Source organism: Coenobita brevimanus, chromosome 52 (genome assembly GCF_032717465.1).
Source record: "Coenobita brevimanus isolate Jiangsu-jjx chromosome 52, ASM3271746v2, whole genome shotgun sequence".
Classification (NCBI taxonomy): domain Eukaryota; kingdom Metazoa; phylum Arthropoda; class Malacostraca; order Decapoda; family Coenobitidae; genus Coenobita; species Coenobita brevimanus.
Genome location: NC_137005.1, coordinates 16,217,759 through 16,242,211, shown reverse-complemented (window position 1 = coordinate 16,242,211; position 24,453 = coordinate 16,217,759). Strand labels below are relative to the sequence as shown.

Here is a 24,453-nt window from a genome sequence, read left to right as displayed (position 1 = left end):
TCTGACGGAGGTTCACTACGGAAGACGAGAATTGATGATCCGAACTTTCGTCGGGCATGTGCACACGAACAAACAGATACATTGTTGCCAGCACCGGTTACCCACCTTTCGCTGCTAGGTGGCCCAGTTGGAAAGTTTGGCGAATGTACAAGCTGGTAAATCAGGTCACTTTCCTCGCCAGTGGCCTTTCTCTCTACATAAGTACTCTTTGGTCTCAAAAGCCATCCCCTTGGGAATCAGAATAAATATTCGCCACTGTTTACACTTATTCTTCTTTCCCAGGTTTCTGAAATTAATCAAGAGATCCAGAACATTTTTATCGTAGTTATTAGACCGTATAATCCTTAGAAATTCATAGCAGTATTTTCGAAATTCTCCTATGCCTTTCATTTTAGTTCAGTTTGGGATTCTTCAGAACTTTTTTCCTTTATTAGTTCCCGAATCTGAGGTGCCACAACGATTCCAGCCCTCACTTTTACATAGCTGATTTGCGGAAATTTAAGTTCAAGATTATTTTAGTCTCTGCTTTCTTTATTCAGGGCTTTGACAAAGTTCTTCATTAAGCCCAGCTTTCTATGAACAGGTCGCAATAATACATTCTTAGGATTCAGCAGTGGAACAGTCTTTTCACTAACTGAACCTGGAACTTGTTCTTTCCTTTCTGACCAGCTTATTTTTTGTGTAGTTCTGGTCGTCAGTTCTGCTGTTCCAAAAACCGAGGAACCGTGGGTGTTTTGTGTATCCACCATAGAAGCCAAGTAAAATTGCTATCACCTTTATATCACCACATATGTAGCTAGATATGATGGTCATACTTTAAGGCTGATATCAGTGTTTTCATGTTGTCATATTTTTTTTTGTTTTTTGTTTTTTTTGTGCATTGTGACCAACCATAACTGGTGCGACCTCACTGATGTTATGTAGAACTGCTTTATGGTTCTGTTTGAAGAGTCAATAAAAAGCCTACAGTCTTCAAGGTGTTGCTGCATTTCCATTTGCCCAATAAAGTCATGGGTGTTATTGCAGAATATCACAGATCCTTGGTTCTCAAAGGATGGAGTGATCTCTTTTTCATGATACTGATACCATGCAAATGTGGGATCTAGTTTAGAAATATTACAAATGAGAGAAAAACAGTATTAACAAAATAGACTGATAATGAAAGAAGACCAAATGGTATCGCTAGAGTCGTGATCTGGCGAAAAGAAACTCCATGTCATATCTACTGGTATGTTTCAAAATTGATCCACCTAAACCAGAGCAAGCAATCCTGAGCCTTTATAGCTATAATATTCACATTTTAAAAAAGTGTAGTTGATTAATACAAAATTCATCCTGATTATAGAAATACGAGTAAATCGTGGAGGATCTGTGAAGTCTCCTTTACCACTTAACATATAACCCATTCATATATAAGATGGGATGTGTGTAGTGGCAGAAGTGGTCGTTACCGAGTAGGTTTTCCTGTTGAGGATTTTGATTAGTAGAAAAACTGACAAGATAAATGATTGAATGTAGAAAGGTGTGATACAACTAGGTTAACAAGTAATGAATTAAGTCAGATTAATAGTAGGTATACGTGATGGATTAGCTATTACCCAAGCTATTACAGGTGAAATTGTTTTATGTTAATCACCTGTGCTGTGGTTGGTGAGATGACCACCATCCACTCACCCTGTGTAGTGCAACTATCAGGCTTGACTTTACACTGAAATCATGTACTTCGCCAGGTCGTAACCTTATTACCAAATGACGTCTGATGGTTTAGTGGGTTTAGGCGCTTCCGCCTGATGGATCTCATTAGGACGTATAACGGAGGGAAAGATGGGTTTTATTACACCCAGTATAAAGGTCAGAGATGAACGAGACTGGGCATTCTCGCCTTAAATGTCGGTCCAACTAGCCTAGACCTGAGTTCCAACGCTCCTGATGATTCAGAAAAGATTTTGATGATAGATATATAGATAGATATAAATTATTACGTGTTGAAAAGTGAAGTACCACTAACATTTAAAAAATGAAGTCAGATCTGAAGACTAACTCATACTTGTCCCTTTTGTACAAAGGGCTACGTCTTAAATTCACTCAGTTCAACAAAGATTTCGCGACTATTAGCGGTTGCTGTAGAGCCAGATGGAAGCATCATAATTTAGGTTAAATGCCTAGCCTAAAATCAGCTAGTAAAATAAACACAGTTCCCGGTATGGACCTAATATTTGTTAGAAAACTGCATTTTAGAGATAATGGCTATTGACTAGCAGCTGTCCCTACTGATGACAGCTTACAAGACAAGGTCCATTCCATCCCTCCCTCTCTCTCTCTCTCTCTCTCTCTCGCGCAAACACACACACACACACACACACACACACACACACACACACACACACACACACAGGCAGATATAACTAAAATAGTAGAAAAATTCGACTTTTCAGTGCCTTCCTGTCCCCGACCCCGTATTGTTCACTGGGATAATATATTCTGAGCAGTATAAGAGGGAGCATTAGGAGGAGCTGAACGATGGGTTAAGAATAAACTTCCGTCAGCACCTGATAGTTAACCATGTAATGCCACATCATCTGACTGTCATCACACACCTAGCATAATTCACCTTAGACCACACAATCCCACTCTTGACACCACATCACCACACAGTCCTACACTTGACACCAAACCACCACACACAATGCTACCCTTAACACTGCAACACCGGACAACACTTCGTACTATACACCTCACACCAGAGATCGCTATTCTTTCCATCCATTACCACTTGAAACCACACTACAACATCTAACACCCACATCACACCAGACCATCTAACACCGTCCTCACCACTTTCACTTCTCCAAGTTCAGATTCTTGGGATTCTTCTCCCAAAACAAATCACTCTACCCTCCCTCCAACGCAGTCCAGACACAAACATACAACATTGTTCTTCATACAGGCTTATCCTCACGCTTGCATGCATAAATAAATACATTAATACATATGGTAAATGTTCCATATAGTCGACCGTACAAATGTATTTTTATGCATAAATTCCACAAAAAGTACAATAAATGGGCGCAAACAAAAATGTAGAAACTGTACTTTTACACACATGTAGAGAGGGCTATATTTGTACACTACAGGAGAGGTATACACACACACACACACACACACACACACACACACACACACACACACACACACACACACACACACACACACACACACACACACACACACACACACACACACACACACACACACACACACACACCAGAACACGGGCCTCAAGCTTATCAGATTTCAGCCCTCTTATCCACGTCAGTCTTGAGCTTAAAAAATACACTTTTGAGGGAACAACTTTTTAAAGGGCGAAGGCTGTAATTTTTTAGGTTGAGAGAGAGAGAGAGAGAGAGAGAGAGAGAGGGGGGGGGGAACTGAGAAAGGGAGCAGGAATGGACAACAGGTACGTAGAGATAATGAAAAAAGGGTAGAGGAATAGAGAAGTGAAGGAATGATGATATACAGGAAGCAAAGGGAGAAGTGAGAAAAGGGGAAAGAAGAAGGACATAAGAATAGAGATGAAAGAGGAATGAGGAGTGAGAGAATAATAGGGAACGGAGAAGGGAAGAAGAAGAGAAGGGAGATGACTGGATGACAGGCAAAAAAGGGTAATTTGAGAAAGGTGGAAGATGGAAGATTTGGATGAAGAGAAGTCGAAAGATGGGGAAAAGGGTAGGGAAGGGAAGGAGAGGGGAGGGAAGAAGGATGCTGGGAAGAGAAAGAAGATAATCTGACAAAGGAAGAATATAAATGAGAGAGAGAGAGAGAGAGAGAGAGTGATGAACGACATAAACTAAAATACCCGTCCCGCCTCTTGCTAAATGACTCCTGCCGCCCCTCGCACTTTTTGTCGCTATTGCTCTCTCTCTCTCTCATACTCACTCACTTTCACACCCTCGGCTCCATAGTCACCTGCACCCTCTTCATCACTTTCTTTTCCCATCGTAACTCTCTCTCTCTCTCTCTCTCTCTCTCTCTCTCTCTCTCTCTCTCTCTCTCTCTCTCTCTCAATTTTCATCTTGTTCCTCTCCCCATCTCAGTTTTGTTCCCGCTTCTTTGCTTACTTTTATTTATTTCTCCTCCTCTCCCCCCCCCCATCTCGATTAATTGTTCCATTAGGTTGTGTCGGTCTGTCTCATACTAATGTTTCGAACCTTAGGTGTTTCACTTCCACGGACTTCTGCGGCTGAAGCGAAGCCGTACCGCACCACATTATTCCACTCCACACCACACCATGTCACACAAAATAAGCCAACTGCCACCCACACCACACCATACCACACCACACACACTAAGGGGCAACACCCGAAGAGCTCTGAGGCTCCCGGATTAGCTTCACACATCTTTCTGTGTCATCTTTGTCATCCTCTGCGTCAGTGTCTCCCTCCTTGGTCATTCTTATCTTCTTTCAGTGTTTTACATGATTTTTCCTCTCCCATATTTACTCGACGCCTTATATCCAGTCCCATTTTCATCACATTTTCTATCATTTTACAATTTCACTCGTATCCTCTGCTTCATTTTCACCTCCCTTCCCTACAGTCACACTTTCATCACTCCCATTCCCCCCCTCCTTGATTTTCACTCTACACCGCGATCTTCCTTCTCACTCTCACTCCAACCATTTCTCAACTTCTCTTAATCTTTTGCAACCGAACCATCACTCACATAGGTCACTCATGTTTATTTTCATTCCTCATTCTTTCTCATACCGTCAATCATTGTCCTTCCCCTCTCACACTAACATTCATATTCATTCTGATTCTTAATCCCATCTTCATTCTTTCCGGTCATTCTCACCTCCCTTCTTCTTAGTCTCCCCCTCCCTCACTCTCATCCTCTCTCACTCACCCTCAGCTTCACACTTCCCCCCTCACTCTTACTCCTACCTTCGTCTTTCAACAGCCTCCCCCACTCTCCTCCACCACTCACCATCGCCTCGCCCCCCCCCCCCACCAGCTCACACAACACAAGTTTTTCCCTTCCCCTTCTGTTATTTCCTCTTGATTTCCTTCTAAAATTGCCGTCGTTTTGGTGTTTCCTCTCTCCCTTTGTCATGTGTTTTCTTACCCCCCCCCTCCCCCGTTCTCCCATTTTTCTCTGCTTTATTGTTTCTCCCTGTTTTTTTTTTTTTCCTACATTTGTCGTCATCTTTTCTCACCCACTCTTACTCTTCTCCTTCCGCCATTTCTACTCTCTCTCTCTCTCTCTCTCTCTCACACACACACACACACACACACACACACACACACACACACACACACACACACCAAGGTCATCTGTATGTTAATGGCGCAACTCAACCATACAAGAAAAATAGTGTATACAATGGACCCGCCCTTTGTGTTTGTATGCGTCTGTTGGCTTGGGTATGTGCGCACACACACACACACACACACACACACACACACACACACACACACACACACAAAGAGGTCAGTCATGTGAATACACAGATATATACACCAACATCGACAATGGTATGCATAATGGATGTGAGTGAAGAGGTGATTAACTTTCACAGGGAGCTACACATTGACCAATTTGCTGGACGACGCACAGGGGAGAAAGTGAACTCACATATGGACACACACACACACACACACACACACACACACACACACACACACACACACACACACACACACACACACACACACACACACACACACACACACACACACACACACACACACACACGTATATTTATGCAGACAGCAAAAGCTGGCGTACAATAACAGGATATGGAGAAGCAGGGTGAATGAATGAGGGAGGGAGGAAGAAGGGGGTAGGGGCATGCTGGGAGGAAAGGAGCGATAGTGGGAGAGCAAGATGGGATTTGAGGAGAAAGATGAATGTATGGAGGAGAAAGGATAAATGGAGGTAAACGAGAGGAGGGATGGAAGGGAGGGAGGTGGAGGACCGAGTTGGAGGGGGGGAATAAGGAAGTGGAAGGAGATAGGAAGTAAGCGCAGGAAGAAGGGGAGGGGGAAGCAGAGAGGGAGGAAAGGACCCTTGATATTGACACGGTAGACTGCAGTAACGAGAGAGAGAGAGAGAGAGAGAGAGAGAGAGAGAGAGAGAGAGAGACTTGCACTAGCCTACTCATTCTGTTACTTTCCCTGTCTTGAAGTAAGGTACAGTATTCCTGCCTAATGGAGAGGTCAGGTACGGTATCAATGGAAGACAGAATCGTGCTCTAAATGGCTTGCGAGATTTCGTTGTACCTCTTCCTCAGCCATTCATCGTCGTTCATATTATAACATTTTATTTTCCTCTCCGTTCCTGAGGCTATGCTAGTAATAAAAATTATATAAATGACAAAACTTAAGACTGGAATACTAAGGTGAAATATGCATAAAAAATTTATTAAGGATAGGTGCAACAAAATCTTCCGTGCCACTTAGGTTACAGTCCTTGCATATATAATGGGTATGGTGTATCGTGGCAGCAGGGTCGTTGCCCATGTCGTCTTTTTGTTGAGTCAGGCAGTAGACCGACTGATAGGTTATGGGAATTTATTACGTATAGAAAGTTGTGACAAGGCTAGGCTGATGGATAATAGATAAAGTGAGATCATAAGTCTGACTTATCGGTTGTTACACAGTGTTTTAATCTAAATTACATCATCATCTTTATCATACAGTCTTTCCCACTTGCAGGTCGGGCGAAGTAGGGTACAGAAAGCTAGGAAAAGGAAAGAACACCAGTGTGAGAACTAAACAACAGTATGCCAGATGAATGGGTCCTACACTCATTCATTAACCATTTAAACTCCCAGAATCCTGGGTCCGTCTGATAGACACACCTGTCCACACGCATCTTCATATCTACCTATTAGACTTAGTCTGACGACTGTTAAGATAAAAAATGGGATACTAAACCTTTGCATACACTCCTACACACAAAATTTATCCAGCCAGCTCGATCCCTTCTCATTTTCTTAGCCTCGTCAGATTTCCATACCTTCCGTTCCCACAAGCACGCCCATTATCCATTACCTCTGCACCTGATTATTGATCTACTACCCCTCCTCCCACCTTGAAACTCATTCCATATGCTGTTTTTGCCACCCTACTCATATCCATTCTCCCTACTGTATATAACCATATCATGTAAGTCAGACATGGGGTAACAATAATATGCAAATGTAATAGGCAATTACATGTTCTCTAAATAATAAAAATAGTAATTGGTAACAATAATATGCAAATGTAATAGGCAATTACATGTTCTTTCAATAATAACAATAGTAATTTTAGTATATTTATTTTGGTTATAATAACTGAAGACAATGTAGTAGAAGTCTGCTACTGCTCTGTTACAGATAGGCTTATTATTAACTCTTAGTTGGAAAATTACATGCATAATTACTGAGTTTCTGTTATTCAGCTGTTTGCTTGGAGAAGGGAAAAAATCATTTCACCCAAAATAAATGGCAGCACCTGCCAAGAGGTGACACTAGGACACCATTTGTGTGCTGATACTGTGTAGATCTGTCCAGTACACGACTGATCAGTTTCGTCCTTTCCTGACTGAGTCCAGAGGAAGGCCTTTTTCCTCAACGGTCTTGACTTTTGTGACTTTCTCAAGACTTCAGCAAGAATGTCAGTGTGGAATCATTTTCAGGTCCTCAACACTCAAAAGGATAATAAGAAAACAGTATGCAAGCACTGACTCACAAATTTTCTGTAGAAGAAGGATATCAGACTTGACAACACATCTAAAGATACACCTCCAGATCCCAGCCAACAGTATCACTTTCCAACCAGAACTACCGTGGAAGACCTCACCATTAGTGTAAAGAAGTATGGCGCCAGTGATTACAGGCAACAGAAAATTATGGATGCAGTTGTGATGGTCATTGTTAGGGATCTGTTTCCTCTGTCTTTTGTGCAAAGCAGCAACTTTTTGTACCCTTCTTAATTCTCTGAATCCTTGATACACCATTCCCAACAGGAAATGCTTGACATCTTCAGTGTTAAAGAAAAAAATCGATGGAACTGGGTTCATTGATGGAAAAAAAAAAATACAACGGCTGATTCAGTTTCACTCTGTACTGACCTCTGGTCCAGCTGCCAGATGCGAGGGTTTATAGATATCTCAGGACATTACACCCTGAACTGGGCACTGGAATAAGTACCGTAATGTTAATCTGGTTTCGTGGCCATCACACAGCAGAAAACATTGTCCTGCAAGTGGACGAAACACTTGCCTGTTGTGATACTTAAGTTCATCAATATCACAACAGATAGTGTAGCCTATATGGTGAAGACTTTCTACTTCCAGGGTTTGAAGAGAATGGACCAGAGATTATGGACTCTCACGATGTCACAGAGGATGAAATTCCTGAGCAAGTAGACATCACTGATGCCATGCCTACTGAACATGATACCTGCTTTGCCCTCACCTTACAACTCGTAATTAGAGGATTCCACGATGCAGTCCCATTTTGTAAGGGTCAAAACAGCAAGTAATGTTGCATATGTAACGCGTTCTGCTCATACATTAAATGTTCTAGAAGGAGAGACGAAATTGTATAGGCTGCTAATGCAGCACGCTGGAACGTCAAGCTAATTATGGTGTGTTTTGTACTTAAACACCTGCTTATAATTTAGAGCAGCTTGACTGTCCTCATCTCACTAATTATGAAATTTCTACCTTTGAGAAAGTGTGTGAAATTCTGACACCATATGAAAGTGCCACATATTTAGTGCCTGAACAAAACTATGTCACAGCAATCCTTGTTGCACCATGTGTCATGGCCTTGAAATTCCGGCATCAAAGCTTCATGGAAAGAATGATTGAAAATTTTACTCTTCCCATAAATCTTCATTTGAAAAGTGCATGTCGTTATCAAGACATATACATCTTTCTTTTGGCTACAGTTTTAGGTCCTTGCTTCAGGCTTAATGGTGTTCTGGAACACAGCATGAGATGCTGCGTGATCTGATTGCCAAAGTCAGCGAGGTCCAGCAAGATGCATCACAACTACCACCTTCCACTTCTGACTCCACTGAGTCTCCATCAGTTGTAAGTATATACAGGACCACCTGACTAAGTCCTGCATGGAAAGATCAAAAGATCCATTTCACTACTGGGAAGCAAACATGTCTACTGTATGCGTAAGCGGCACAGAGGAATTTGGCGGTTTCAGTCACATCAGCCACCGTAGAAAGATTAGACACAATTATTTGAACAGTTAATATTTTTGAGGTGCAATGGATATATTATGCGAAAAAGAATCATGTCAGTAGTCCTCTTTCCTTTCCCGCACTGAAAACTTTCACAGGTAAAGGAAGAATGAACCACTTATAGTGGTCAAATATCACCAAATAATTAAAATCAGCATTAACGAAATTTTAAATTACCGTAACAGTTTTCAAAAGAGGTATAATATATAAGAACTTGAAATAAAATTTTGTAAAGTCGTTAATCTTTTTTTATATAAACAGTGCAGTAATTCCTCTTTCCATTATTGACGTGCATAACAGAATACCAATATCTGTAATTTATTACAACCACATTCTTACTTTAACCACCCATTAAATAACAGTAATCTGTGCTTCATCATATAGCCTGAAAGGTAATGATAAGAGGTGGCCAGTTAACAGTACTAGTATTGTAACCGATTAAAATATAATAGTATTAGTACCGGTAATAATAATAGAAACCAAGTAATCGGCCTCATGTCAGATCAAAAAATTCCCTTCTAATATACTATAGCAGTAGGCGTGTGTGTGTGTGTGTGTGTGTGTGTGTGTGTGTGTGTGTATTTTGGGCAGCCGAAACTACACTTTCAAATCGCACCAAAATTGGCACAGAAATCGCAAAAAATTCGCTGATGTGAAAAAACTTGGTCCCATCACGATTGAAAAACTTTTACTACCATGTATATTTGATGGGCGATCACATTTTGACAAAAAAAAAAGCCGCTCCTTGTGCCCGGCATATTTTGGACTTGCGTTCGGACAACGTGGGGGGCTGTTGCTTTCTCAGGCAGAGGAACTCCTTGAGAGTGAAATGGCTGGGAAGCATGCCGGCACGTGACTGGCTACAGCATAGCTGGGTCTTTCGGGTGTGGGCAATCAGGCAAGTTAGCTGCCTACTGCGACTGCAACACAATGGCGAGGTGTTCAGGAAGTTAGCCAAAGAAACCTTGATGGACTCTGAAAGAACAATAATGGCCCCCAGTCCCGTGCAGCCCTTAAATGGGCAGGGGGTGCTAAGAATCTCACGGTTGCCTCAATTACAATCTAATTCCTTTGTTAATGCAAAAAATACGATTAAAATTGGTAACTGGAATGTGAGAACGCTAAATCATGACGGTAAAATCGATGAGTTAGTGAAGGTTTTTCAAAATTACGGACTTGATATTTGTGCTCTGACAGAAACTAGATTAACTGGAGTCGATAAGTTGGATTTGGAGGATGGTATACGTTTATTGATATCTGACCGACAGGACGGAATGCATTATCAGGGAGTAGAATTGTTGCTGGGTTGTAAGGCAAATAAGGCTTTATGTGAGTGGGATCCTATAGATGAGCGATTGTTATACACACGGTTTAAATCAAATCATGACAACATCAGTCTATTTGTGTGTTATGCACCTACTAATCATGCACTCGATGAAAGGAAAGACACATTTTATGAAAAGTTGCAAGAAGGAGTAGGAAGGGTACCTAGACATGATGTTTTGATCTGCGTTGGGGACTTTAATGCAGTAATGGGCTGTTCAAATGAGGGATTTGAGGCATGTATGGGTAAGATGGGAGTTGGTAGTAGGATGAGTGAAAACGGAGTGAGGTTTGGAAGCTTCTGTCTAGCAAATGACTTAGTCATCGGGGGCACACTCTTTCAGCATTGGAATATACACAAGACAACTTGGGTGTCGCCGTGTGGAAAATATAAAAATCAGATTGATCACATCGCTATCAGTAGGAGGCATAGAAGTTCTCTGCTAGATGTTCATGTTAAACGGGGAGCGGATATTGGTAGTGACCATCAACTCAGCATTGCAAAAATAAGGTTTAAACTTAAAAATCAGAAGAAGGAAAAATTTGGTGTTGGTAGATACGATATTGTTAAGCTTAGAAGGGAAGGAGAAGAAAAGGAGGAATTCAGATTAGAATGCAGAAATAGGTTTTTGGTGTTGGAAACGTTGGAAGAGGGGGAGAGAAGTGTAGATGAGATGTGGGAGGATGTGAACAAAGTTTTGCATGAGACTGCTGAATGTACGATTGGAAGGAGACATAGATTCAGGAGAAAGAAATGGATATCAGAGGAAATGTGGGATATGATAAAAAAGAGAGGTGAGGCTAAATTGAGGAGTGAGATGCAATGCGTTGATGAACGAGAGATTGAATTAGGAAGAGCTGCATACTGGAGTTTGAATTCAGAAGTAAGAAGGTTAGCTAGGAGAGATAAAAGAAGATGTGTGGATGAAAAGGTTGTAGAGACTGAAATCTTAATAAACAAAAATGATGGACAGAGTCAAAGAATAGCATATCAATCGATTAGAGAACTGAGTGGTAATGCAGGTAAACGCAAGGAAATACCAGTTAGAGACAGGGAAGGAAATTTATTGACCAAAGATGGAGATATTAAAAATAGATGGAAAGAGCATTTTGAGACAGTTCTTAATAGACCAATACCACCAGAAGAGGATATACCGTCTGCTCAAGAAGATTTAAATATAGAAACAGGAGAGTTGAGGCTTGCAGAAGTGGAGAAAGCAGTAAAACAGTTAAAGAATAATAAGGCACCAGGGGAGGATGGTTTATTTCCGGAAATGTTTAAAGTGGAGGGGGATAGATTAATAATGATCTTGACCAAGCTATTCAATAAGATATGGGTGACGGGGTTACTACCATCAGTTTGGAAGAATGGTGTAATTGTTAAAGTTCCGAAGAAGGGAGACCTGAGTGAATGTGGTAATTGGATTGGAATCTCTTTGTCACCGATAGCTTTGAAAGTTTTCAGTAGAGTGTTGTTAAATAGGTTGGAGCCGGTGGTTGAGGGTATTTTGAGGGATGAACAGGCTGGTTTTAGAAAGGGACGTGGTTGCAATGATCAGATCTTTATAGTTAGGCATTTAATGCAGCAAGTTAATGAAATGAGAGTACCGTTAAGTCTTTGTTTTGTTGATTTTGAAAAGGCTTTTGATAGTGTTTCGAGAGAGACTATGGGGAAGATCATGAGACATTATGGAATACCAGAGGAGTTTGTGAGGGTCATTATGAACATGCATGAGGACACATTTTGTAAAGTGATGTTTGATGGTTGTCTGAGTGATTCGTTTGAAGTCAAGTCCGGAGTAATTCAATGTGGTGTTCTATCGCCTTTACTATTTATATTGATCATTGATTACATTATGAAACGCGTTGGAACAGAAACCGGTGCAGGTATACTTTGGGGAGAGAACAGGAAACTTTTGGATTTAGATTATGCAGATGATATAGTTTTGATTTGTGATGGGCCAGAAGAGATGCAGAGAGTGTTGGACTGTTTGGTGAGTGAAGGTCGCAAGGTGGGTTTGGTTATTAATTGTGGAAAAACTGAAATAATCAATATGAATATGGAAAATGCGCAGGAATGTGTAATTGGAGGTATGGTTGTAAAGCAAGTTGATAGGTTTAAATATTTAGGTACTTATTTAGCCAAGGATGGTTCTTTGAACTTTGAATTCGAGGAAAGGTTAAAGAAGGCTAATCAGGCAATGGGAATGCTTAAAAATATTTGGAATAATAACAATTTTTCTGTGCTTACAAAAATCAAACTTTATAAGGTAATGGTTAGGAGTATCTTAATTTATGGACACGAGTCTTGGTACAGCACAGTGACTATGGAAAATAAATTCTTGGTGTTTGAAAAAAAAGCGCTTAGAAGAATATTAGGAGTTAAGTGGTGGGAAAGGATACCAAATAGTAGAATTAGAGAAATAACGGGAGTGCAGCCGGTCGATGAATATGTTAGGTTCTCACGATGGAAGTGGCTAGGACATGTGTATAGGAGACAGGGAATAGTACGAGGTACACCAGGGTGGGTGGCACTTGGTAGGAGAGGTAGAGGAAGGCCAAAAGAGACGTGGGTGAGGACAATGAGACGGGAAGCTGGAGATGAGTGTTGGGGAGATCTTGAGGAGTTAGCACAAGATAGGATGTGGTGGTGTGAGTTCATCGAGGCCCTATGCATCCCCGAGGGTGCCACAGGAAATGATTGATTGATTGATTGATTTTTTTCTATATCCATAAATGGCATATAATTCTTGGCCCTTTTCAGAAAGATTTTCTACTTTATCACAGTGAATATATGATCCGCAAATCTCCTTCCACTCCTGAAGCCTCCCTGTTCGTCACCCACTAAGCCTTCTGATATGTTCCTTACTTTATGGTAATGATTCCATATACCTTTCCCTCTACATTCAGCAGATATATGACAAACTGCACTCACCTTAAATTATTATACCTTACATTATTTCGTGTTAAATTATTTGAGGCTAAATCATTACATAAAAAAAGATGTGATACCACTAACAGGTAATTAACCCTTCATCTTGGTGATATAGTTTGCTTTTTATTTTTGCCAACACCTGACGATGTTAGATTATTAAACCTCGAGGAGATATTTTGTAATGAAGAGGTAAACGAAGGTGATATTTAAACCGTCCAGTTCGGGAAAAATTCCAAAGCTGAATAAAAGCTTCTGAGAACAACAAGAAAGCAACTAAAGTTGCCTTACCGTACTGAAGATGATGAAGTCAACTGCACTACGGTTACGATGTTTTAATATATATATCGCCAGGCCATCAGTTCAATTCAAGTGAGATCCCACAGATAGAAGGTGGTACACGTACACACACTCAGTTACAAACCCAAAACACACACACACACACACACACACACACACACACACACACACACACACACACACACAGATATACACTCGCACATATGCCTAGACTTTAAAGTCATGGCATGAGATCTAAAGGAGTTATAAAATTTAGTCTCCGATAATACCTTCCTCCCTCTTAATATCATCCATAAGCGCTTATTTTTGCGTGTATAATCACCTGTGTACAACATTTAAGGGAAGATTAAGAGCCGAGTCGGGTAAAGGGAGAGCGTTAGTCAGATCCAAGAGATTACAGCAAACACTGCCACCCTACCTGCCTGACACTCTCTCACATCATTCACCTCACACCACACAATGCTACCCTTGACACTACACCGTCTAACATCATTCAGTCAGGCGACTCCACAGAATGACACACTCAACACCACACCCCCTAACATCATCCACCTTGCACGACACCTGATACCACACCACATACATCATCTGCCTCACACCACACGACACCATTTCACACACACACACACACACACACACACACACACACACACACACACACACACACACACACACACACACACACACACACACACACACACATAGATAGATAGATATACATAGATATAAAGAGATAAATATATAGATAGATAAGCAGAGTTTGATGTATATTTACGTAGGTGCATGCACACATGACAGGAATTATCCACGTGGCCTGCCCATGTTTACAAATATATTCCCACACACACACACACACACACACACACACACACACACACACACACACACACGTCTGACGCTTATCGAATTTCACTTACCTTATCCACGTCAATCTTGAGCTTAAAAATTTACTTCAAGAAACCAAGTTGTTTGGAGGATATACTGAATATCATTTTGGTTGGTTGAGAGAGAGAGAGAGAGAGAGAGAGAGAGCAGGGATGGAAGTAATGGTTTCACGGATGATAATAATAAAATGAAAAAAAAAAATGGTAGTGAAGAAATATAAGGAACACCAAAGAAGGGGTTAGAAAAGAAAGAAAGGAGGAGCAGAAGGAGGAGAATGCTACGTGCTCTGGGGCGTAACTCCATCATACAAGACTAGAGTGACAGTTACTCAAAGAATTTTCCATTGAAAACAATAATTAAAGGAAGGTAGTACATGGCAGCAGTGGCCACAATAAGGAGGAAAAAATTTACGCATGAATCACTTGTTTATTTCCTCAGCCAATAATTATTCAGCACAATAAATTTTAATACTCCAAGTGCATAGACTGGCACTCCCAGGCTTGGGCAACGTATTTAGGGACAGAAGCACTGAAAGCTGGATCAAATTGCCCAGATGATACTTTGCTGTTGCTCAGCTTCGTTTATGCCTGGCCGAGCACCCATCGACATGCGGTCAATGGGTCTGCTCCCTATGGGGTTGTCCTATAGTATTCGTACACCGTTAATGTTGTGCTTGTGTCTTGTTGTGGCATGTGTTGTGCAGTGCTCTATAATGTGTGCTCTGTTGTGTGGGCCTGTTCTACAAGCAGGGCACATTCCATCCGTGGTTCCACCCAACCCGGAGCAAAGCTGGCAAGTGAAGACGAGCAGGTTACCTGGGCAATGCCCTGAAGTTTGTCCAGTTAGGTTAACTCAATCACCTATATTTAAGGATACCTTTGATGGCTGGATGTTCGGAGGGGGGATTGTAGTACTCGTACTGTGTTCTGATCGAGGTGTTGATATTGCCATGTGTGTGAAATGAATTAAGTAGATGTCTGGAGGTGGGATGTCGTTGTTCAGGGGTCAGTAATGTTTGTGTGGTTATTGTTTTATCTGCGTAGTTGTGTTCTGTGGCTTTGTCACATAATGGCAGTAGTGCTGTGTTTTAGTGCAGGTTCCTACATAGAAATACAAAAATTCTCTCTAACAGGGAAGTCCTTAATTTCATGATGTAAGTGAAATGTGGGAGTGCTGTTGGTGCAGCAAATGATGATGCGTTGAGCGTTGTTCTGTGTGGTCTGCAGGGTGTTGTAGTGGGTGTTAGATAGGATGTCTTTGTGTGTGTGTAGGTGTGTGTGTGTGTGAATACCTTGTGGGGGTCTCGTGGAATTAATGGCGTCAGATGTGTGTTGTGTGAGGCTGGTTTGTAAAGGGTTTGTGGTGTTGTGCTCGAAAGCCTTGTTGTGAGGGAGCTAGATCAGTATGAGGTATGACTTTGTTACCTTAGATGGCGTGGTGAGTTGATCCTAAAATTTATGAATGAAAAGGGTAGCATTGCAGAGATTTTAGGGATGTTAACTAAGGATCAAGTACCGAATAATGAAACAGCAACATTTACAAGTTACAAATAACGGTACTTAAGCTGACAGTTTAACAAGAAAACAGTTAATTATTAATTACATAGAAAGTGAATAATCATCAGTAATGAAATTTAAATAAAGAGCCATACTTCACTCACACAGAAATTAGCCTAACAAACAACTTATCCAAAAAATAAGAAAACATTATAACAGCAAAGAACTATAAGTGAGTACATGGTGCTTTGGGAGGGTTTACTCACGGTATACCGATCACTGGTCAACATCGGCTGCAATAATGGTTAAGGGTAAGCTCTTCTCGACAGTCTAACGACCGTCCATGGAGACAATACAATACACCAAGCCTTCGCGGGATACAACACAGGACTGCCCAGTGCCCATGTGGGGATGCCGGGCACACGGAGCCGCGGAGGGCGTGATAACTGATAGCGAGGAAAGGAGAGAAAGGGAAGAAGAACCACGAAAAATTCCTCCTCCTCGCTATCGGTTCTCGGGTTTAATGAAACTGATGATTTTCGCTCACAGAATACAGGTTGGATGTCGATTCCTGCAAAGTCCTAAGAGCATGAAACAAGGTTCGACATATGACTCTACTGTACTACCCGGGAGCGAATGGAAGTATCTACTATATAGAAAAAAAAAATGGAACCTCGCTACTATGAATCCACTTCAGTATTGCTTAGTCATCAGCAATTAGCAGCATTAGCATATGGCACGAAACTTCAAAGGAGAAGAGAGGGGAAGAGGAGTAGATGAAGGAGGAGGAGGATGGATGGACATTTGATTAGAGGTGGGGGACGAACAAGTAAGCGGAAGAGGGGCTAGATGAAGAACGGATGATAGCAAGGATTAGGAAGGGAAGAGAGAAAAAAAAGGAAATCTAGGAAGAAGAAAAACCGGGAGAGGGACAGGTAGGGAAGGAAAGGAAAGGGAATAGAGAGGAGGAAAGAGGGGTGGGGAGGATAAAAAAAAAAAGACAAATATATATATATATATATATATATATATATATATATATATATATATATATATATATATATATATATATATTGTTACGGAACAGAGAAAGATAATGTACACTTTAAGTGAGAATACTGAAAATCACTACTGTCCCGTAAAGTTCCAGGTTCAAAACAAAAGAGTTAGGTAAAATTACAAGTTAAAGTTTAATGCTTAAACTAACAACAAAACATTCAGGACTCATAAGGATAATGTAATGGCAAAAACAGGTTAAATATATGGTTAACTGCAATAGCCTCTATTAACACAAAATTAGCAAGAGTAAATTTATCTAAGTCAGCCCTGATAAAATGAGATACCAGATAATACTCAGTGAATGCCAGATAAATAATTACAGATACAAACTATTATCAAAAATGACTGACATAAAACCCAACATTAATAAAAAAACCTCACTAGGCCTAAGAATTAACCTTATGCTACACAGTACAAGAAAAAATACAGCAGTTATACTCAAATTACACACAGCTGCTAGATGTTTGGAGATTTCTTGAGCACTCATAATAATAATATATGTACAGGGGAGGACAGAGATGTGAACAAAATGAGGAGCAGATCTAAGTGGCCATGATGCAGAGACTGAGCTCATTATATAGTGGCCAGGAGAGCTTGATACAACTTGTAATAAGGACGCGCAAATGAAGCCATGGGGACAAAGAGATGACAATCCCGCACTGAATAACAGAAATGTCGACTTACTCTACTATAACGGTAGAAGGGGGGGACTGAGGCAGAACACGCTCGTGATCAAACATGCAGCATACTGTGCGTTAAATCAGACAAAGGATGATGAAATCATAGGCTATGTAACACCTCCCCACAAAGAAAAAAGAAATTTACAAAGGAAATTTCTTATTACTCTAAAACAATCTGTATATGGCATTACAGACCATGCAAAGGTCTTTCCTAATGTTACAAAAAATGAGATCTCCCTAGCACGTTCAGTCATAGGTACTTGCCAGTATCCCTTTAACAAATCAAACTTACTTATGTACCTAGCCTTTCCGATCTTGTCTATGCAATCTTCCACACGAGGGAGAGGGTAAGTGTCTGTTTTAGTTATCTGATTAACACGTCTGTAGTCAATGCAAAGCCGCTGTGACCCACCTGGCTTAGGGACTAGAGTGACAGGAGAACTCCACTCGCACTGACAGGGCTCAATCATCTTGTGGTCCAACAGGTAGCCAAGCTCCTTCTCGATGAGAGGAACTTTCACTGGGTTCACACGGTAAGGAGGCAATTTAATTGGCTTTGCGTTTCCAACATCGACATCATGCATCAACACAGTGGTTCTTCCTGGAGTAGCACGGAACACTTGCTGGTACTCCTGCAGTATTGCCGAAAACTCCTGCCTTTCCTTGGGAGGTAGATGAGAAAGCTTAGTCTGGAGATCATTCATGATATCAGGATTCTTCCCCAAACTATCACTCAGGCTCATACTGCATGGGAGAGCTTCACTTGCAGACTCGGGTGGAACAGCTACAGTGCAGACTGGATTATTTTCGTCCCGCCTGTGATATAACTTTAGCATGTTGATGTGACATAGTTGCTTGCTCTTTCTACGATCTGGCGTGGCGATGACATAGTTGACATCACTGAGTTTCTTCTCCACGAAATAAGGGCCACTAAACTTGGCTTGAAGAGGTTGCCCATGAACTGGTAGCAGAATCAAAACCTGATCTCCTGGCTGAAAGTGGCGTAACCTGGACTTCTTATTATACCAAGTCTTCATCTTCTCCTGAGCAGCTCCTAAATTCTCTCTCGCCAGCTGTAAGGCAGTGGACAGCCGTTCTTTGAACTTCATCACATACTCCAGCAGGTTGACGTCATCTTCCTCCGACAGCCAGCATTCCTTGAGTAACTTAAGGGGTCCTCTTACTTCATGGCCAAACAGTAGTTCAAAAGGTGAGAAGCCCAGTGATTCATTTGGAGATTCTCTTGCAGCAAACACAACGAATGGAAGACCTTTATCCCAGTCTTTCTGATGTTCCAAACAGTATTTCTTGAGCATCGATTTGAGTGTTTGATGATATCTCTCCAACGCTCCTTGGGTCTGGGGATGGTAAGCTGAAGATGTGATCTGGGTGATGCCCAACTCTTTCAGAGACTGCTTGAAAACATTTGACATGAAATTACTTCCTCGGTCTAACTGTACCTCCTTGGGCAGACCAAACTTTGTAAGAACCCTAGCATTTCCTTAACCACGTTCTTTGCTGAGATATTTCTGAGTGGAATGGCTTCAGGATAACGAGTAGCCATATCAATCAGGGCCAACACATAAGAAAATCCTGAAGAAGTCTTAGGAAGAGGGCCCACCATATCCACCAACACACGGGTGAAAGGCGCCTCAAAAGGAGGAATGGGAACTAGAGGTGCAACCTTTTCGGTCTGATTACACTTCCCCACAACTTGACAGGTGTGACAAGACTTACAATACCAGGAAACATCCCTGAAGATACCTGGCCAGTAGAAGTGTTTCAAAATGCGTGCCACATTCTTCCTCACTCCAAGGTGTCCTGCCAAACTGGTATCATGAGCCACTCGAATGATATCCTGCCTACAAACACGAGGGATGACAACTTGATGTACAACCTCCCATTCACAGTCGGCTGATGCTGTTGGGGGTCTCCACTTCCTCATAAGTACTCCTGACTTTACATAATAACAAGTAGAAGCACCGGCTGACTCTTCTTCACTGTAAGCAGAGTTAGCTAGACCTTTCAACTCAGGGTCAGCAACCTGCAACTCAACCAACTCTTGACGAGACAAATTATCAACACTACGGGGTACTGCCTCATCTGGTGAGTGGTCCAAATTAGCAAGAAAAGTGTCAGCTAGGATAACATCATCATCATCATTATCCTCTAAATCACCAGTAACTCTAGACTTAGCCCTAGTGACAGCACATGCAGGGAACACATCAGGGACATCACAATCCTGGGACACAGCCACTGGCTCACTAGACAACTGAGGAGCCGGACACACTTGACTTCCACCAATATCATTTCCAAGTAAGAAAGTTACACCTGACATTGGGAGTGTCTCAACCAACCCAACCATAACGGAACCATTAACAAAACCAGACTCTAAATTCACTCTGCACAGAGGGACAGAGAAGTAATTATTCCCTACACCTTGTAAGATTACAGTTTCATCAGAGGAATTAACATTAGAGCCTAGAACACTGGTCAGCATAAGGGATTGGCAAGCACCTGTATCACGATATATTTGAACTGATTTCCTGTCATTACTGTCCAGAGGACTGACAAAACCATCAGACAGGAAATTAGCACATGAACTCTTGAGAGTGTCACCCACGTTACTGCTCAAAAGAGGAGCTCCATCATGAGAATTTAAGTTACCCTCAAAGCAGGTTCAGTTAACTCAGTTAAAGAATTCTGGGAACTCTCAAGAGTGGACACTAGACCAATTGACTGAATATTTAAAGACTCCTTTTTGTTCACATCACGCTGTCTCCTGAAACATCTTTCCGTAGTATGACCAAGCTTACTACAATAAGTACATTTACTTTTCTGAAATCTAGAGGTGAAGCTGATATTTACTTCCTGAGAAACATCATCTTTATTCTCTTTCCTGTTACCTGTACTCTGAGTAGAGGCAACGTACTTACTCTCAGCTTTCCCTTTTTCTCTAGAATATCTCTTGTGAGTGAGAACATACTCATCAGCTAAAACTGCAGCATCAGACAAATTATCTAATCTTTTCTCATCAAGATATAGGCTTACATCTTTACTAATACACCTTTTGAAATCCTCCAGCAAAATCATCTGCTTAAATTTACCAAAATCAGAATCCACATTCTTAGAATTTAACCACTGCTCTAACAAATCTTCTTTGATTTTTGCATACTCAACATGGGATTGCTTATCTTGCTTGTAAGTTGTCCTAAATTTTACTCTATAGGCTTCAGGAACAAGCTCATAGGCCTTAAGAATCAAGCTCTTAACTACATCATAATTATCAGACTGATCCTGAGGCAAAGATGCATAAGTTACTTGAGCTTTACCGGTGAGAACAGTTTGAAGGAGTACTGGCCAATACTCCTTAGGCCAATTAAAACCTGTAGCTACCCTCTCAAACAACTGAAAATACTTTGTTAAATCAGATTCATTAAAAGGAGGGACAAGTTTAACATTTTTAGCCACATCAAAATCATCAGAGCAAGATGATCCAGTTCCACCTTGTTTCATGTGATACTCATGGTCTGCCTGAATCCTTGCAAGTTCAACTTGTGCGTGAAACTCAGCCTCCTTAGCCTGTGCTTGAAATTCAGCTTCCTTCACACGAGCCTCCTGCTGGGCTAGCTGTAACTTAGCTAATTCAATCTGCGTTTGCTCATTTCGAGGAGTTACATTAAACAAGCTTTCATTAATCATGTCAACAATTTGATCTTTAGAATGATGAGAGCGAACAGCAATTCCCAATTGTTGGGCAACGAGCTTAAGTTCATTCTTTGTTCTGTTTTCTATGTCACACATTGTTTGCACATTTGACAAAAAATCTTTGGCTTCATCAAGTGTAGAAATAGTAGCCATCATGAATATATCACAGTCACAAAATATCAAACAATATCCTTATGATAATATCCTGAATATCCTGATGAGAGGTCGCCAAATTTATGTTACGGAACAGAGAAAGATAATGTACACTTTAAGTGAGAATACTGAAAATCACTACTGTCCCGTAAAGTTCCAGGTTCAAAACAAAAGAGTTAGGTAAAATTACAAGTTAAAGTTTAATGCTTAAACTAACAACAAAACATTCAGGACTCATAAGGATAATGTAATGGCAAAAACAGGTTAAATATATGGTTAACTGCAATAGCCTCTATTAACACAAAATTAGCAAGAGTAAATTTATCTAAGTCAGCCCTGATAAAATGAGATACCAGATAATACTCAGTGAATGCCAGATAAATAATTACAGATACAAACTATTATCAAAAATGACTGACATAAAACCCAACATTAATCAAAAAACCTCACTAGGCCTAAGAATTAACCTTATGCTACACAGTACAAGAAAAAATACAAGTTATACTCAAATTACACACAGCTGCTAGATGTTTGGAGATTTCTTGAGCACTCACAATAATAATATCTGTACAGGGGAGGACAGAGATGTGAACAAAATGAGGAGCAGATCTAAGTGGCCACGATGCAGAGACTGAGCTCATTATATAGGGGCCAGGAGAGCTTGATACAACTTGTAATAAGGACGCGCAAATGAAGCCATGGGGACAAAGAGATGACAATCCTGCACTGAATAACAGAAATGTCGACTTACTCTACTATAACGGTAGAAGGGGGGGACTGAGGCAGAACACGCTCGTGATCAAACATGCAGCATACTGTGCGTTAAAAATCAGACAAAGGATGATGAAATCATAGGCTATGTAACAATATATATATATATATATATATATATACAGTACCGTATATATATCATCTCAGCCACAGTACCGTATATATATCATCTCAGCCGTTTGAATGTCCACTACAGGACCGGTCTATCCCGACAGAAGTGGGGACGATACAGCCAATGTATCTCTACCAAGTGGCTTAGGCTGTCTGGTAGAGATTGTATGTAGGGTGAGAAGTGCTTGTAAGTGTACTTGTAGTGTTGGAGTGGCTTTGGATGTGTGTGTCGTCTGTGAACCAAGTGTAATCGGCCCGCGCAAGCCGACTGAGTGCAAGCATACTTTATGGTATGCGACACTGGTTCAACCACAGCACCCCTTATGTCCGCCAAGCAGTACGTGGCCAGAAGAACGCTCCCAAAGTTTATTACTTGGGCGGGGAGCGAACCCTCGTTCTTCAGTGTACGAAAACGAACACTTTACCACTACATCATAGAGGCTCTCTCTCTCTCTCTCTCTCTCTCTCTCTCTCTCTCTCTCTCTCTCATTTCATTTATATATCTTTTAATCCACTGTTGCCCCATGAGGAGTGTAGGTGCCTGGGGCTAGGCAAGTTAGTCCTGACATTTGAGATGCGAATGACCAGCCTCACTCATCCTTGAGTGGCATTACGTGAGCAATAAACCCCAACCACCCTTGGATGTAAACCAGCACCGGCTCAAAGCGACTGGAGCGCCTTATTTACCCACTACACCACAAGGCGCCATCATTAGGTTATATGGTTATCACCCAGTGTAGGAAATGGTTTCCTGGTGTACAGGAAACCATTTGGCCTGTCACTCAGTGTAGTCACCCGTAGACAGTAGGAAGACGAAAGAATGAAGGAAAGAAAGATAGAAGTAGGAAAGAAAGAAGAGAGGAAAGGGCAGGCACCTGAGAGCAGCACTACATCGAGTGAGTGGATGGTGAGTGCCTCCTCCTACCATATATATATATATATATATATATATATATATATATATATATATATATGAGAGAGAGAGAAAGAGAGAGAGAGGAGACTGATGAACGACATAAACTAAAATAACCACTCCGCCTCTTGCTAAATGGCTCGTGCCACCTCTCTCTCTCTCTCTCTCTCTCTCTCTCTCTCTCTCTCTCTCAATTTCTAACTCGCCTACACCCTTTATTTCATTTTCATTTCATTCTAACATCTGTTCATGTTTGCCGTTTTGTTTTTCTATCATTTTTCATCTGCTCCTCGCCATATTTTCATTTTCTCCATTTCTTTCCTCATTTTTATATCTTTAAGCGTGGCTTTGTCCATTTCTGTTTCATTATTTTTGGATGCAGGTGTTCACTCTTGTTTACACTGACGGTTTTGGCGAAGCTAGACCATGCCACTAAATACCCTGCATCATACGGTACCAGGCTTTCTCACCACACTACACAAAATCACCCTCCCACACCTCACCACACCAAGGGCAACTGAAGGGCTCTGAAGCTCCCACATCTAATATAACTGTACATGCCTTCCCAGACACTATTTCCTTTTCATCTTTTATCTTGGTCTTCCCTACTTTGTCCACTGTCATCTTCTCTTAGGTTTCACTCGCTCTTATCCTCTGTTTTATTAACTCGGAGTGTCAGCCATAATCTCACTAATCAGTTTTTCACTCTTTTTATCCTCTTCACTCTGTTATCCTCAGCTACATTTGCATTTTCACTGTACACACACTCTCTCTCTCTCTCTCTCTCTCTCTCTCTCTCTCTCTCCCGTCCCTACCTTCATTCTCATCCCGGACTCCTTCCTCACTCAGTCTTAATCGTCATAGCTAATATCAT

At 41.2% G+C, this 24,453-nt stretch overlaps 1 protein-coding gene across 1 annotated transcript in view; it reads left to right on the top strand.

The window, feature by feature from the left end:
* LOC145400494 (lachesin-like) overlaps window positions 1-24,453 on the top strand; it is a 228,517-nt gene that overhangs the window by 149,348 nt on the left and 54,716 nt on the right. The window lies entirely within an intron of this gene.